General features: G+C 44.7%; 1 protein-coding gene across 2 annotated transcripts in view; it reads left to right on the forward strand.

Moving 5' to 3' along the window:
* CC2D2A (coiled-coil and C2 domain containing 2A) overlaps positions 1-16,068 on the forward strand; it is a 131,570-nt gene that overhangs the window by 13,446 nt on the left and 102,056 nt on the right. The window lies entirely within an intron of this gene.

The raw sequence follows: 16,068 nt of genomic DNA on the forward strand, positions 1-16,068 counted from the left end.
GGAGGAAAAATAGGAATTGAGTCCAGAAGGGATGAGGCTGCGGGCCCCTATGCTTTCAGTCCAAGTGAGATGAGGACCGAGGGAGGGTCTGCTCCGACTTAAGGCTGAAAGCTCTGGAAGGTGCAAGGACAGAACACAGAGACAGGCGAAGAGCCGGGGCGAAGCCCAAGCGGGTGGTGGTGGCGACGGGGACCAAGGTAGCAGCGGAAGAGGTAGAAAGAAGGGGTGGGACTCGGGGCATCTGGAAGATAGAAGCAGCAGGGTTTCGGGCTGAACTGAACAGGAGTTTTGAACGCATGACAGGTGATGTCAGCTTTGTAACTCGAGCAACTGGGAAGACAGAGTTGCCATTGACAGAGAAGGGGAGACGGCGGAAAGAATGGGTTTGGGGTAAAATCAGCAAAGGACTTGCAAAGTTTGAGATGCCTGCTGGACATCGAAGTGGAGATGGAGATTGGGGTCTGGAGGTCGGGGGAGGCCTTTGCTGACCGTCTGTCTAAAAGAGCACTTTCCCACCTCCTCCCCTATTCTCGGTCCTACCCCCGGCTCTGTTTTCTTGCAGAGCATTCATCACCCCCGGCATGCTCCAGGCAACTGTTTGCTGACTGTCCCTGAGAGCAGGACTGAGTCTTCTCCATTCCCAGTGGACCCTAACCCCAGTGCCCAGAACAATACTTTGACCAGGAAAGGGGCTCAGTGACATTTGTTGGACAGTCTGCCCCGGGCATAACAGCCAAAGCCTCAGACAGAGCCCTGTCCTCTCAGATTTTGTAGTCTTATGGGAGAGTCGGCGGATTGAGGAGGTGACAGTGGTAAGAGAGTATCTTCCTTTACATCCCCCACGTCCTTGCTCTGCTAGGGCTGGAGGAACAGGGGCTGGGGGCACAGGGCTCTACCGTGAGTTCAAGTAGGTGGGCTGCTTATGGGAGAGAGGAGTTTTCAACCCTCAGGCACATTTTCTCCTTGACTCCTTTTATTATGTTTTCCAAGCCAAACAAGAAATACAAATTTATTTCCTCTGCTCATGACTCTTTAGCCCATCTATTAAGGCTTTACTTGTCTGGTTATCAAAATAGCTTTTGATACTCTCCAATGTCACCAAGGTAAGTGCCAAGGCCTTAAGAGCCTAAATGTAACACCCTTGGGGGCTTCTGTTTTTCATTATGAAAATTCAAGCATGCACAGAATTAAATAAAATCCAGGGAACCAGGGAGCCTGGTTGGCTCAGTCAGTAGCACATGCGACTCTTTATCTCAGGGTTGTGAGTTCAAGCTCCACATTGGGTGTAGAGCATACTTAAAAAAAAAAAAAGTCCAGTGAACTTCATATGTCCAGCACCAGATTCAAGGATTAACAAGATTTTGCCATGTTTGTTTTAAGTATCTTTTTTCTCTTTTTGTTTTTTGTTTTTGTTTTTTTGTCTTTGCCAGTATATATACACTTTTTGTTTTGAATTGCGGTGAAAAAAAAAAAACACATAAAATTTGCCTCTTAATCTTTTTTTTACCCCCTTGGGGGTGAGAGAGCACACCCAACAACAGCACGTGTGTGTGTGTGTGTGTGTGTGTGCACACGTGCACGCACACAAATCAGGGGAGGGACAGAAAGGGAGGAAGAGAGAGAATCTTAAGCAGGCTCCATGCCCAGTGCAAAGCCAGATGTGGGACTCGATCTCGTGACCCTCAGATCATGACCTGAGCCAAAATCAAGAGTCGGACCCTTAACTGACTAACCCACCCAGACACCCCAATCCATCTTAATCATTTTTAAATATACACTTCAGTAGAAGTAACTCTGTTCACATAGTTGTGCAAGAGACCTCTGGAACTCTTTCTTCTTGCAAAACTGAAACTCTATATCTATTAAACCCTAACTCCCCATTTCTCCTCCCTTTAGCCCTTGACAACCTCTGTTCTCCTTTCGGTTGCAATGAATTTGACCATTTTGGGTACCCCATATAGTAAAATCAGACAGTATTTGTCTTTGTGACTGGCTCATTTCACTTAGCAGTATGTCTTTAAGGTTCATCCACATTGTAGCATGTGACAGGAATCCGTTACTTTTTAAAGCTGAATCATAGTTCATTGTATGTATATGTCACATCCTGCTGATACATTCATCCTTGGTAGACATTTGAGTTGCCTCTACCTCTTGGCCATTGCAAATAACACTGTTATCAACATGAATGTGCAAATATGTCTTCAAGCTCCTGCTTTCAATTCTTTTGGTTATATAGAGCAAGAAGTGAGACTACTGGTTCATACGGTAGTTCTATGCTTAACATTTTGAGGAACCAGCATACTTTTGCATAGTGGGTGCATCTTTTCTATTTCCACTAACACTGCACAAAGTTCCAGTTTCTCCACATCCTTACCAACATTTGTTATTTTCTGTTTGTTTTGTTTCTACACTAGTCATCTTAGTGGATGTGAACTGATCTCTCATTGTAGTTTTGATTTGCGTTTCTCTAATGGTTAGTGATGAGCATCTTTTCGTGTGTTTGTTGACCATTTGTGTATCACGGTTGGGAGAAATGTCTATACTTTTCCATTTTCTGATCAAGTTATTTGTTTTGATTGTTGTTGTTGAGTTACAGGCATACGTTATGTATTCTGTATAATAACCCTTATCAGATACGTGATTTGCAAATTTTTTCTCCCACTCCACAGTTTGCATTTTCATTCCATTGATTGTGTCCTTTGATGCACAAAAGCTCTTGAGTTTGAGGTAATCCCATTTGTCTGTTTTTGCTTTTATTGCCTGTGCTTTTGGTGACTTAGCTCATAAATCATTGCCAAATTCAGTGTCATGAATTATTTCCTCTATGTTTTCTTCTAGGAGTTTTATAATTTTAGGTCTTACATTTAGGTCTTTAATCCATTTTGAGTTTTTTTTTTTAAATAGGGTGTAAGGTAAGGGTCCAAGTTCACTCTTTTGCATATGAATTGCCAGTGTCCCAATACCATTTGTTGAGGAGATAGTCCTTTTCCCATTGAGTGTCTTGGCACCCTTGTTGATTTTGACCATATTTGCAAGTGTTTATTTCTGGGTTCTCTATCTGTTCCATTGATCTACATGTCTGTCTTTATGCCAGCACCACGCTATTTTGATTACTGTAGCTTTCTAATATGTTTTGAAATCAGAAGTGTGAGACCTCCAGTTCTAGTCTTCTTTTTCAAAATTGTTTTGGCTATTTCAGGGTCCCTTAATATTTCATATGAATTAAGGATGAATTTCTCTATTTCTGTGAAAAATGCCAGTAAGATTTCGATAGGGATTACATTAAATCTGTATATCACCTTGGGCAGTACTGACATTTTAACAATATTAAGTTTTCCAATCCATGAACATGAGCTATCTTTCCATTTATTTGTGTCTTTAATTTCTTTCAGCAATGTTTTGCAGTTCTCAGTGTACAAGTCTTTTGCCTCCTTGGTGAAACTTATTCTTAAATATTTTATTCTTTTTCATGCTATTCTAAATGAAATTGTTTTCTTAATTTCCTTTTTAGATTTTTTTGTTGTTAGTTTATAGAAACACAACTGATTTTTCGTGTCAACTTTATATCCTGCAACTTGGCTGAACAGTGTTTTTGTGTAGAATCTTCAGGGTTTTCTATATGTAAAACCATGTCTTCTGCAAACAGAGATAGTTTTGCATCTTCCTTTCCAAACAGGATGCCTTTGATAGCTTTTTTTCTTGCTGTCTTAGTATGTCTGAGCTGCTATAACAGAATACCATTGACTGGATAACTTATAAAGAACAGAAATTTATTTCTCATAGTTCTGGAGGCTGAAAAGTTCAAAATCAAGGCACTGGCAGATTTGGTGTCTCATAAGGAGGGCCCACTTCCTGGTTCACGGATGGCTGTCCTCTTGCCATATCCTCACACGGGGGAAGGTACAAGGGAGCTAGTGCCTTTTAAGCGGGAACCCTCATGACCTAACTACCTCCGAGAGGCCTCAGTTCCAAATACTATCACCCTGGGGATTAAGTTATAATCTAAGAATTTGGAGAGGATACATTCAGTCTATAGCACTTACCTAACAGCTCTGGCTAGGATTCCAATGCCATATTGAATAAAAGTGGTGAGGGGAGGCATCTTTGCCTTGCTCCTGATCTTAGAGGAGACACTTTCAGTTGTTCACCACTGAGCATGATGTTAGTTGTGGGCTTTCATATATGGCCTCTACTATGTTGAAGTAGTTGCCTTCTAGCCCAATTTTATTGAATGCATTTTTTTTTTATCATAAAAGGATGTTGGATCTTGTCAAATGCTTTTTTCTGCATCAGTTAAGAGGATCATGTGGTTTTTGTCCTGAGTTCTGTTACCAAGGGGTATCACATTGATTGATTTTCATATGTTGAACCATCCTGCCAACCCCCCAACCTGGGCTGGGCTAATACTTTGTGTAAGTGGATCATGAAGCTCTGTCTCATGACCGATTTATGAATACTGTTTACATTTCCCTGGGCGAAACCTCAGATTCAGTGGTTTCCCTAGCCCCAACAAGACAATTTATGTTAACAATGCTATGGGACTTTTTAAGCTCACATAATTCCATTTTATTTTCTTCTCCTAACCAATTAGTGGTTTACTTGAGGCATCCTCCACATCACCCGGCCAAGATAGATAAATAGATAGATAGATGATAGATAGATAGATAGATAGATAGATAGATAGATAGATAGATAGATAGACAGGGTAGACAGACAGATGATAAAATTTGGCAATCTTGAACTCTGAGAGCTTCAGAGCACATTCTGAGCCAGGTAGCAAGCTTTGTGATAGGATTTCTATCAAGATTCCTCATTCTCTTTCCTTGCCCACGTCCCATTACATTGCCAAGATATTAAGAGAAATAAACATGTCAAGCTAGCAAACATTCCTTGAGGCCTAGAGAAACTGCAGTCAGACTCACTACTACTGTTTGTACTTTCAGTCATGGGACCTTGAGCAATAACCTAATCTTCCCAAGCCACGGGAGCCTCATTTATAAAATGGGGATCATAAAAACCTCCAGGTAATACAGCCGTTACAACAGTGAAATCAGATGATACACAGAAAGCACCTGGGGAGGGGCTGGTACATACATAGGAGTCTCCTCCAGCCAAAAGAAGAACTTGTTGCCAAATAACTAACAAAAATAATTACCTTTCTTGAGCGCTAAGGTCACTGCATGCATTACATCATGTAATTCTCAGAATAGCACCATCATGGGGCATTGTTTCATTGGCTAGGAAACTATGTTCCGATAGAACTACCCGCCGGAGGTGTGGAGTCAGGACTCAAAACTCTACCTGTAGACCTCTGTGCTCTTAATTGCCGCAAAAAAATGGCGTCATTTGACACAAAGTGCAACGCTGACTGGTCCTTAAAGCTACGGGTTTGCAGTTGCCCACGGAAGGTGCAATAGCCATGCTGTGACCAGCACTGTCCACAGGGGTTCCCAGGCCCCCCACACACTCTTCCTATGGGGCATAGAGCCAGCTTAGAGCCTTGACAAGAGTGTCACTCTGGCTGTGCCTCATTTTTTTCTGCAAAAGAGTGTCACTTGGGGGAATCACCTACCTTACTGTCCCTGCCTAAACTAACTTTTCTCTGTTTGGGGGTTTTGCTTATTGGTTTATCTTAGCCTCGCTACTTACCCTTCAAAAATCAATATATAGGGCGCCTGGGTGGCTCAGATGGTTAAGCGTCTGCCTTCGGCTCAGGTCATGATCCTAGGGTCCTGGGATCGAGTCCCGCATCGGGCTCCCTGCTCAGCGGGGAGCCTGCTTCTCCCTCTGCCTCTCTCTCTCTCTTATGAATGAATAAATAAAATCTTTTTAAAAAATCAATATATATATATACCACCTCCTTTGGAAAGTGTCCCCTATGCCCCAGGGTGGGCTGAGTAGTCCCCCTCTGTGCTTCCTGGCTCCTGTACCCATGCAAGTATCTGAAGTCATCTTTTTTTGGTGCACAGCCTCCCCTCTCCCCTGGACTAGAAATTCTTGAGGGTAGAGACTGACTTTCAGGTCTGCTAAGCACAGGGCTCATACCCCAATGGCACTCAACGATGCTTACCAAGTGAACAGATGTCTCAAGCTGGCCTCACTCCTTTTTATGCAAGGCCGTGCTCTGGCTTAGGTATGCTCACGTACCACGCCCACCGCATCCTTCCAACCAGGCCTGCTCTCCTGGACCCAGATCTTTGACTCCTTCTTACATTTACTTCCCAAACCTCTCATGGCTCTGGCCTCCCCTTTGGTGCCAGCACCCCTGCTCCTCACCTTGAACCTACAAGCCCTTCTACACTATAACATTCCTACAGGCCTCCAAGGGGTGTGAAGGTCAGGCTGTATTCAGACACTCAGATGCCAGCACACAGATTCTGCGGCCTCCCCACCACACCAGGCACATGCTCAGAAGGGCCACCTCCCTAATTAACAGCAGCATAAATCATGCAGTAAAAGCTCTGGCTCCTAATCAGCTATTCAAACATGCATACAGTCATGACATTCCAAATAAAGAAGGCATTTCACTGAACAGGCACTAGTTCCAAATCAAATAAACATCTAGAGAAAAAGTATACACATTTCCCCCATGATTCCAACTTGCACCATCTCTTAAGGGAGTAACTATCAAATGTTAAGTAGTTTCTTATGAACATAAATTTCCTCATTACTGACATCTGTTTCCCATTCATTCGTGTTAGTTTCTCTGATTAAAGCATCATTTCAGAGCCAATTTCTCAGTATTGGTGGAAAAGAAAGTAGGGAATCTGGTGAAATCTGATGCAAATGTAAGGAAGTAGATCATTCGTTTTAGGTTTACTTTTAAAAAGGCATCAAGCCCTGGAAAGACTGACCCAGGAAAGAAAAGTCACAAAGGACAGTATGGGACCCAGAGGAGACCTGCCTGAAAAAGCTGGGTCTTGGGAGTTACCTGGCTGGCAGTGGGAGAAGGGAAAGAACATTCTAGTCAGAGCACGCTTGCTGGAAAATGTAGGAAAGGTCAAAAAGTTCACCAGCACTGGCATCTGCTACCTCACACGGTACTGAGGGGACTAAATTAAAGCACGAAAACAAGGATGAATAAATAGTACATTGTATTCTATAACTTTTTTTCTGGATATTATGATGTTTGACATCTTGAAAAAAGAACAATCTTTCTGGGTTGAGGAAATTCGAGCCAATTCTTAGAGATGGCAAAGGACTCAGAGACGAGTGTGCCTTTGAGATGTGCACTGAGACCAATCCAGAGTCCACCTCTTTCGGGCGGGTGCCACCCCAGGAAGCAGTATTCCTCTGCTTGCATCATCCCAGGGTCAAGTACCAGGCAACTGGAGACACCACTATAGCTTAGAGCCCCCCAGAATAATTCAAACTAGCCAGGTCTAAACTGTTTACCCTGCCCTGCCTTGCCTTTCCCTGAGAAATCCCAACAAAGGCCATGGCCTAAGGACTCACCTCGCTCCCGGCTTCTGCCTCCTGACCGCCTTTTGGTGCCTTTCTGTGTGGCCCTGCGTGGCGTGCCATGCCTCTTGGTTCTAGAACTCGGGAGTATGAGGAACTGTTGCCTGAGCCTCTCCTCTGTCTCTTGTGGCCCCCCCCCCCACCGACCATATCATAAGAGTACAAGTATGGAACACACCCAGCATGATGATTAGTTGTCAGGAAAGGCATTTTCCAAAAGAGTCCTTTAAGCAAAATTGCTCCAGAGTCATCTACCCCCATGTTCATCTCCAGTCTTGACCCTACTCCAGTCTAACTCACGTCGGCGCTGCTGTTGTGCAGGGGGCCAGGGACTTGCCCGTTTGCCTAATTCGCTGGTCAGTTGCCAGTCTTTCCCTTACTGACTCCCAGCACATTTGGCGTGGCTCACCACCACCTCCTCCCTCTGCCCTTTGCCCCCCGTGGTCCTCTCCTCCCTCTCTGTCGTGGGCTGTCCCTCTCAGTGTCCTTGCTGGTTCTTACATCCCCAACCTCTAGGAGCACCCAGGCTCCGGGCCTGGCCCTCTTCTCTTCCTCCATCCTCATTCTCTTGGTCATCTCAAGACTTGAAATCCTAATGTATACATATCGTGTGTGTAACTGACCAGTCCCAGATGGTTGTCTCCAGCCCAGGGCTCCGTCGGACTACATGGACGGCAGCCTTCTACCCAATATCTTCTTTTGCCCGTCTAATGAGGCAACTCATACTTTTAAGAGCCTTATTGAAATATAATTTGCATAACATAAAATTCGCCCGCTATAAGTAGACAACTCAATGGTTTTCGATGAATGTAGATTTTGTGCCACCATCACCACAGTCCAGTTTCAGAACATGTCATCACCCCAGAAAGTTCCTTTGTGCCTATTTTACGGTTAATCCCGACTCCCACCCCAGCCCTAGACAAACACTGGTCTGTTTCAGATCCTTTCAAATACGCCTTTTCTAGACATTTCCTGCAAATAGGATCATACACTATTTGGTATTTTGTGTCTGGCTTCTTTCACTTAGCATAATGTTTTCTGGGTTTCATAAATGTTGTAGCATCTATCCACATTTTGTTCCTTTTTATTGCTGAATTGTATTCCATCATATGGATGTACCACGTTTTACTTATTCATTCACCTGTTGATGGACATTTGGATTATTTCCAGCTTGGGGCTATTATGAATAATGCTGCTAAACACCTTTACAGTGTGTCTGTGCATGAATATCTGTTTTCATTGCTTCTGAGAAGTAGTAGAATTTCTAGGTCACATGATAAATTTTATATTTAACTTTATAAGAAACTACCAGCCTATTTTACAAAATGGCTATGTCAATTTACTCTCCCACCAACGGTTTATAAGAACTGTCCACACTTGGTATGATCAGTGTTTAATTATAGTCTTTATAAGGTGTATAATGGTACCTTGGTGTGCTCTTCACTTGTATCTCCCTAATGATTAATGATAGTGAGTATTTTTGTCATATGCTTATTAGCCATTTGTGTATCATCTTAGTAAAATGTCTATTTAAATATTTCCTCGTTATTAACTGGATTCTATCTCCTAGGTTGGAGTTGTAAGGGTTGTCCTATATATTCTGGATACAAGTACTTTATCAGATCAGTAACTCACAGATATTTTCTCTGAGTAAATGTCTCATCTTTTCATTTTCTTAATCATGTCTCTTGAAGTACAAAAAGCCTGTGTTTCGATGAAGTCAAGTGCATCACTTTTTTTCTATTACGGATTGTGCTTTGAGGATTATATTGAAAAATTCTTTGCCTAACTCAAGTTCATGAAGTTTTTCTCCTATATTTTCTTCTATAAGTTTTATGCTTCTGGGTCTCACATTTAGTTAGGTCTGTGATCTGTCCTGAGACAACGCAAATTTCACTCTCCTGAAGCTGAGCTCCTGCTCTCCTCCTCCTAACTCGTTTGTCCTATAATCTTCCCATCTCACGAAACACGCTTTTCATTTCTTCTATTGCTTGGGTCATCCTTAACTCCTGTCTTTATCTGCCCCCATCCATAAGTCCCCACAAGTCCTGTTTGCTCTACCTCCAAGCTAGACATAAATCCACCTATTTACCACTACTTCTACCCACTCCTATCCCAATCCAGGCCACCTTCAACTTCCATCTGGAGTATCACACAGTGTCCCAGCTGATGCCCTGGCTTCTGTTCTCACCCCAGCAGCCAGAATGGTCCTGGGAAAACAACGTCATGTCACTCCTCTGTTCCAACCCTCCAGTGGTTATCACCTGACTCAGAGTTTAAGCCGAATTGTGTAGGATGACCTGCACAGTTTGGTTCCCGCTTATCTCTATGACCGGCTACCCTGGCATTCCATCTCCCACCCCTCATATTTCCCCTTTCTGCTCTGGACCTACCTTAGTTATGGCCCTGTCTCAGAGTCTTTGCACCAGATATTACTCTAACTAAATGTTCATCCCCCAGCCATCTGCATGGTTTGATCGCTCATTTCCTTCGCCTGTTCCAATGTCACCTTGAAGCCCTTGCTTGGCCACTCTACTTAAAACTGCAATACACCCCTCCCTCCTGGCCCTCCTCATCCCTGATCCAGTTTTATTTGTCTTCATACCACCTATTGCCATCTGACTTACTAAATATACTGCCTGCTTGTGGTCTCTCTTCCCTGCCAGAAAACACACTCTAGGAAGATGATGATTTGTTTCTTTTCTTCACTGTTCCATCCTTCGTGCCTTGTACATACAGTAGGTGCTCAATACATATTTGTACACGTTTGTACACACAATAGGTGCTCAATACGTATTTGTCAGTTGAATGCTTGAAAACTGGAGACGATAATATAGCATGTCCAAAATTGGATTTTGTAGAATGTTAGCAACCTGACAGAGAGTCATACCTGCAAAAATATGCCAAGTTCAGACCCTTTACGTGTCATTTCCCCTCTTGGAAGTTCACAAAGCTTGTTCTGAGAGCACTCAGTTACCTTAGCATCACTCAGGCAGTCACTGGCCCTCCCGAAGGAGGTTTACGGTTTTTTCCGCTCTGCCCAAGGCAATGTGGAAGGCCCAACCGCAGGCAGAATTGTCATGGCAAAATATATCTAGGAAGCCACCTTGCAGAATCTCAGCCCTGTCTAAAGGCCCCTTGCCCTATCCCACCACCTGGAGGATAGGGACAGAAGGCAGGGCTGGCCAGGCCCAGTCTTGCACAAGCTGATGATCCCTGTCCCCGTCAGCTCCAGGTGCTATAATGAAATACCATAGATTGGTGGCTCAAACAACAGACATTTATTTCTCACAGTTCTGGAGGCCGCGGAGTCCGAGACCAAAGCTCAGAATCATTCGGTTCCTGGCTAGCAGATGGCCACCTTCTCACATGATGGGAAGACAGAGAGCCATGGTTCAGGGCTTTCTTTTCCTAGGACGGCCCTAATCCCATCATGGGAGCCCCACCCTCATGACCTCACCGAAACCTGATTACCTCCCATAGATAGTCTTCACCTCCAGATACCATCACATGGATGGAGTTGAGATCTTCAACATATGAATGCTGCGGGGGGCGACCCAAGCAGTCAGCCCTAAACAGTCCCCAAGCCTGGGGGCTGTGCTAACACACAGAGATGCAGGAAGGGGTAATGGGCAGAGCCAGATCTTGGGGTCCAATCACCCCTGAGTGAGAAGGAGACATGCGCCGAAATAAGGGCCCCGTGTTTTCAGTTAACATAAAATGCAGTGTTAATGGGACTATGAAATAAAGAAGCAGAAAAGAAGAATGTGACCACAGAAATCCCTCCAGACCCCTCAGCAGATGTGAACCATCAGCCGCGCTGAGTCTCAAAACCCAGGGCAGAGCCGGCTGTTTTCAGCCTATTTTGACTTTCATTTTATGTAGTAAAATTTTCACAAGTGATGCTACTCTGCTGGATAAAAATTAGAAAATCAGGAGAAGGAAATAGAAGAAAATTGTCACCCACATTCTTACATCCTAGTGACAAGCACCATTAACCTGAGGCCCTTTCGTTGTGCTGGGGTTTTCCTGCCTGACAGCCAAGGACGTCCTACGTTCCCAGAGGGCTGGCAGCGGCTGAAAGGACACTCCATTTTCTTACATCCATATGAAGACGGTTAGATGTTGGGGACAGTCGGACGGATTGTCCAACTCATCACATTTTCCCTCTCAAGCCTGTAGGATATTGCTTCTGTTCTCCAGTTTCCCCTACTGAGGTCGAGCTGCCTTCTGTCCCACACTCTCCCTACACCCCAACTCCATATTTGTATTCTATCCAGGAATTTTGTAACGGGGAGTAAGGGGAAATTATTTATACGGGAGAGAGAAGAGGCAGGAATTAAAAGACAGGTCAGGCCAGTGTTTCCCCCACCCTTTTGTCCATTGTCCCTATGAAAATTATGCTATATGGGGGCGCCTGGGTGGCTCAGTCGTTAAGCGTCTGCCTTCAGCTCGGGTCATGATCTCCGGGGTCCTGGGATCGAGCCCCGCATCGGGCTCCCTGCTCCACGGGAAGCCTGCTTCTCCCTCTCCCACTCCCCCTGCTTGTGTTCCCTCTCTCGCTGTGTCTCTCTCTGTCAAATAAATAAATGAAATCTTTAAAAAAAAAAAAAAGAATTCTGCTATATGTAAGTTGCCATAAAAAATTTTAAATATTTTATTGGTGACATAAGTATATAAATATTAACAAAATAGAAGTATATTAATAGAAATATTAATGTTTTAAAATAAAAATGTTATATCACTCTTGAATTTATCCAAAAGAATATAAATGTCACAGTGTTTTGATGACCCCTGGCAATTCCTTCAAAAATCAAAAACAAGCTCTCCCTGCACAGTTGGAAATTGGACACCATTCCCTTTTCTTCTTGAACTTCTTCATTCCACTCCTCCCTGCAAGAATTTTAAGTAACCTGTTTCTATGCTGAAAAGTCTTTCATTACTCACCGTATGAACAAACTGAATTTTTGATCGCGCTATTATCACAATTATCAATAGTGCCCAACTGATGAAAACATAAAGGTACTATAGGGTTTGGTAAATATTTATTCATCATGACAAGTAAAATAAATAAAAACACTTAGAAGTGTATTCTTCCACTAGAAAGGGCGAGCGGAAGAGGGAGGTTGCCATACAATCATTATCATGCTCACCTGTTCTATGTGAATCCAGATAATACCAACACAAATCCAAACCCAAATACCCCATTTCTGATTTTATGTCAAGTCCCTGGAAAGTCCTGGTATACACCGCGGTAGACAGAGAGCTCAGGCCTCAGCAGTGAGAGTCGCAGAACAACACCTTGCAAGAAGGATGGGAGTCTCTTGGCACCAGTAAGGGGAGGAGGGGAGGACTTGCAGATGGTGGAGAAGGAACCGTAGGAACTTCTCCGTAAAAACAAGATCACATCGACTTGGGGACAGATGAGATTACGTTATTTCAAAATGCAGTGCCTGTCTTCCTAGAAAGTGGCTGTGTTTCCTGAGGGTCAGGTTTAAAGGAAGTGATTAAGAGAAAAATGGAAAGTGTCCACCGTTTCGTGAAGCCTGTAAGGAGAGAGAGATGGGGTACGGTGAGCATGGTGACAGGGAGGGTAAAGGACACAGAGCAGAGAAGATCCGGAAGCATTTGCAAACACGAGGCTGATGCAGCCTTGGGATGGGTGGGTTTCCTGGGAAGCCGGAGCAGCGTTGTGAGGACATCATCCTGCTGCCTCTGTGAGAAACACCACCTTGCCAAGGAAATCTGTATATCATACCGATTGATGTCATATATATATATATATGTTTAACGGAATGTCTCACAATTCTCTCATTATCTGCAAGTTCTTGTAGGCCTCCAAATCAAGTCCTTCCTAATTTTTAAAAATTATTTTCATAACACCCTTCACATTGGACTCTGCGGAAACTTTATTCATGCCAGGTCTGCTCAGCTGTGTCAAAGAGCCCCTGTGTGTAACTGTGAAGTCACAGCTCTCCTCGGGCTTGGCAAGTCTCTGGTCCCCAGGGCAGGAAAAATAGACACGGTTTGGGATCCCATAGCAGAGTAGTAATGTAGTGAAGGAACTGACACTAAATTAGGGGAAACAATGTCTTAGAAGGGTTATTTTAGTTCTAGTTGTTTAAAGAAGCACTGCTATATTATTCTACCCAGATAAAAATGAAAGCACCTAATCTCTATCAGTTATTATGTTAAACGAAGTGAATGAGAGTACACATGGTTCATCATGTTATCTTGAAAAAACTGTGTCATCGCCATCTGGTTTCACCCAAATGAGAATTACATTTATTTTGTTTGTACAGCTTCCCTCACACCCTCCTTTATATGTTTTCCTTCACTGATTTAGTGCTACTCAGTGCCAGGTACCTAGATCACCAACAAAGTCTGTGCCCTCGAGTGGGTCACGTTCTCGCTGGGAAAATGACACCTCCCCAGCTAGTTGTGCAGATCAGACTTGGGAATGTCCACACCCTTGAAAAGTCTTCTGCTAGCATGGACCCTAAAATGTCAAGCAAGAACTACTTTTTACCATTTCAAAATCTTTCAAAGCTTTTCCAAAGCAGTCCTAGAGAAGCCACTTTGTTTTTTTTTATTCAGAAGAGATAGTGTTCAATAAAACATCTTGTCTCCCTTTTAAAGACAAATATATAAAATTATTCTAGTGAACTACATATAAATGGTAGCTATTTTAAGTAAAGTTGAAAAACTGATTCTCTTTTTTTAAAAAAAGGAGGGGAAGTAAATAAGCAAGGTGCATTTTCATGTTTAAAGACACTTATTGTTGACTATAAACATCCTTCTTTTGGGGGCAGAAGCAAGGTGGGTGGCCAGCTGGAGCCCAAGCCTGGCGACCATGAGTCCAGAAGCCCTTTCATTACCCGCTCAGGGGACCACACTCACTTAACGACACTTGCCATGTGCCTGCCCTTTGTGGCTGGGGACCGTGGAACTTGGGGGAGGGAACTGGTATCAACCAAATAATCACACAAATATGTAAGTTCAAAACGTGGCCAATGCTGTACAGGAAAAGTCTTGGGACCCTAAGTGTACAGAACAGCGGATAGGATCTGCCATGTTGACGTGATCTTTAAAATGGAAAGTAATGGCTCGATCATTTTTCCAAACGAGTTAAAAAAGAATGTCAAAGGGCATTTCGTTGGGTTGACGGAGATTCTCTTAAAGCACTTGAATCTCAACCCACACACCCAAGACCACCATCTTTACGGTCACTGTTTCCTGCCTCTTTCCAGGCACGGAGTGAGTGCCATGGCTGGAGCCTGATAGAAGAAGGATTTTCTGCCTTTCTATCACCCAACCTAACAAACTGTGTGCCAGGCTGCAGAAATGAGCTTGGAAGCCCGGGACCCTCTTCCCCTGTGCACGAAGCCAGCGCAGAAGGAGCTGCAAATCTGTTGCTAGCAGAGACCTTTGCAGCCCACCCCTCCTCCTCCTCCTCCCCGCTGCTACTCCTTCTCCCCGCTGCTACTCCTTCTCCCCGCTGCTACTCCTCCTCCCCGCTGCTACTACTCCTCCCCGCTGCTACTCCTTCTCCCCGCTGCTACTCCTCCTCCCCGCTGCTACTACTCCTCCCCGCTGCTACTCCTTCTCCCGGCTGCTACTCCTCCTCCCCGCTGCTACTACTCCTCCCCGCTGCTACTCCTTCTCCCCGCTGCTACTCCTTCTCCCCGCTGCTACTCCTTCTCCCCGCTGCTACTCCTTCTCCCTGCTGCTACTCCTCCCCGCTGCTATTCCTTCTCCCTGCTGCTACTCCTTCTCCCCGCTGCTACTCCTTCTCCCTTCTAATAGAGTATCTTCTCTCGCTTTTTCTTGCACTTGCCAGCCCTCCTCCTCTCAATAGTGCTGATGGCCACAGGTGTCAGAAACCCCTCTTCCTGCATGCTCTGCCTCGGGAAAGGCTTTCTCCAGACACCAGCATCCGCCAGGGTAGACATGCTTCCTCAGTATTTCCTCCAGGCCCGGGCCTTGCCCAGAGCCCCAGGTGCTGGACAAGCACACGTTTTCACATCCCGCCAGCACCTGACATGTGTCCTGTGGCCAAATAAGGCCCATCAGTGTCAACTCAGTCAAAACTCAGACATCATTACCTCCTCCTTCTTTCTCTAAACCAGGGGTCCTCTACCTTGAGTGTGTGCTTAAATCCCCTAGATTGCTGGGCTCCAGCTTCTGGGTCAGTAGGTCTGGGCCTGGCCTGAGGATTTGCACACCTGACAAGTGCCGGGAAGATGCGCTACTGCGAGAACCGCATGACCTCCTCTGGTCACTGGGTCCTGTTGTCCTTTCCTCGTGGCCTCTGTGTGGTTGCTCCCACTGACTCACGGGGACTTCCAACCTGGGGTCCCTGGTGCCTTCCTAGCTCCACCCACCCACCCCATACCTGCAACCCAAGGACTCCCCCACCGCTTGGAGAATAAGTTCTAGGCTCCTTCGTGTGACATCAGAGGCTCCCCATAATTCGATCCCAAACTCCTTCTGCCGTCTTACATCCTACTCTGCCCTGGTTCGGCCCTTCTGCTCCAAATGGGGTTAACATTCTGTTCCCCAAACACTTTAGTTTAGCGCACTGGGAACAAGAGAACCAGGAACAGT

The sequence above is a fragment of the Zalophus californianus genome, chromosome 2 (assembly GCF_009762305.2).
Source record: "Zalophus californianus isolate mZalCal1 chromosome 2, mZalCal1.pri.v2, whole genome shotgun sequence".
Lineage (NCBI taxonomy): Eukaryota > Metazoa > Chordata > Mammalia > Carnivora > Otariidae > Zalophus > Zalophus californianus.